At 40.9% G+C, this 1,490-nt stretch overlaps 1 protein-coding gene and 1 long non-coding RNA gene across 17 annotated transcripts in view; one reads left to right on the forward strand and one right to left on the reverse strand.

The window, feature by feature from the left end:
* The window catches only part of GAB1 (GRB2 associated binding protein 1), a 131,864-nt gene that overhangs the window by 68,409 nt on the left and 61,965 nt on the right, over positions 1 to 1,490 (reverse strand). The window lies entirely within an intron of this gene.
* LOC149125011 (uncharacterized) overlaps positions 1 to 1,490 on the forward strand; it is a 56,722-nt gene that overhangs the window by 5,179 nt on the left and 50,053 nt on the right. For all 9 annotated transcript variants that reach the window (XR_016211913.1, XR_016211912.1, XR_016211909.1 and 6 more), the window contains one exon: positions 1,191 to 1,342. This is a non-coding gene — a long non-coding RNA (uncharacterized LOC149125011). The remainder of the gene's footprint in view (positions 1 to 1,190; positions 1,343 to 1,490) is intronic.

Here is a 1,490-nt window from a genome sequence, read left to right on the forward strand (position 1 = left end):
AAGATGGCCCAAGTCCTTGGGCCCCTGCACTCATGTGGGAGACCCGGAAGAAGCTCCTGGCTCCTGGCTTTGGATCGGCTCAACTCCGGCAGTTGCAGCCATTTGAGGAGTGAACCAGCAGATGGAAGATGTTCCTGTCTCTCCCTCTCACGGTCTATAACTCTACCTCTCAAATAAATAAATAAAAACTTAAAAAAAAAAAAAAAAAAGGAAGTGGAAGAAATGTGCATGTTAACTATCAGCTCAAGATCCTTGAGGAATGTGTAAATCAAAAAATCACGAATGTCTCGACCCTATATTCTTCCTGTTGATCTTGGCAAGGCCCAACTTACATAAAACACTAGCATGTTGCCACCAACTACCACCCTCTGAAGACTTCAAAGCTTTTAAATAAGTTTCTGTAGCCTCCATATATTACACCGCAATGTGTCTTGTAAAAATCAAGAGATCTATTTCAACAATGTAGTGATCATTTTGAAAAATTTGACCTGAAAGTAGGAAATTAAGCAATTTATAATGGCTTGTGACTACCAAAACAGCTCAACCTACAAATCCCATCCGTCCCTTAGAAGTTGCTCCTTATTCTGCTAATTATTCTTGCCATTTCTCTGTGTGAAGGGTAAAAAAACTGAGAAACAGACTCACTTCTACTTTCTTGCCTATTAACGTGGGGCCATCTGTTTAAAATAACTGCAGTTATTTTCAGCTGTTAGGCAGTGGGTTACTTATAAAAACAAAAACAGATGCGTCCTCTTAAACATCACCCTGTTATCAAAATAGGAGCATTCCTCGCTTAAAAACTGTCCAGTGTATATTATCTGACAGACCGAAAGTTACAGATTTTTAAAAATACCATGCAGCAACTCAAGATGTCATGCCTACTAACTGTTTTTAGCAGCTGCTAAATACACAAGAAAAACTAATTCAAGGAGGTAATTGTTATAAGCATTAAAACAATATTTGCTATAACACTAGACTCTTTCCTCTCACAACCTGGCTGTCCTTAAGAACTTGAACATTTTCTCTGCTGGGAAAAGCTGCTTACTTAATAGTTAATTTTTACCCAAAGTACTTTCTTCGAAGTGTAGAAACGCATGCATTTAGCTTTTGTTTTTTCTTTGGCAATGGTGGTGAAGAGTTAGAGATCATCTCAGTTAGTATGTCTGTGTGTAATTTTCTTCTTTACATAGGAAGACATTCGTCATTGAAGGGGACTGAACATTCAAGATGAACGCTTTCCCGGTGCAAGTCTCCTCTCCTCTGCCTTCTCTGGTGCTTTGAATAACTACGGTGCTCCCAGAAAGAAGTTTCTCTGCAAGCCACTGTACTTTGTCCTTGCCAGGTCAGATAAGGGGTTAAGTTTAATTTACAGAGCAGGCCTTCCTTGTCAGCCAGAGTGGGAGTGGGGAGGGGACGGAGAGCACCCCCAGTCAGCTTCCCCTCCTTGTATCTCACATGCTCCCACAGTTCTCACCTCCACCCCCCTTCAG

The sequence above is a fragment of the Oryctolagus cuniculus genome, chromosome 8, assembly GCF_051225735.1.
Source record: "Oryctolagus cuniculus isolate XC-2025 breed Fujian yellow rabbit chromosome 8, ASM5122573v1, whole genome shotgun sequence".
In the NCBI taxonomy this organism is placed as follows: domain Eukaryota; kingdom Metazoa; phylum Chordata; class Mammalia; order Lagomorpha; family Leporidae; genus Oryctolagus; species Oryctolagus cuniculus.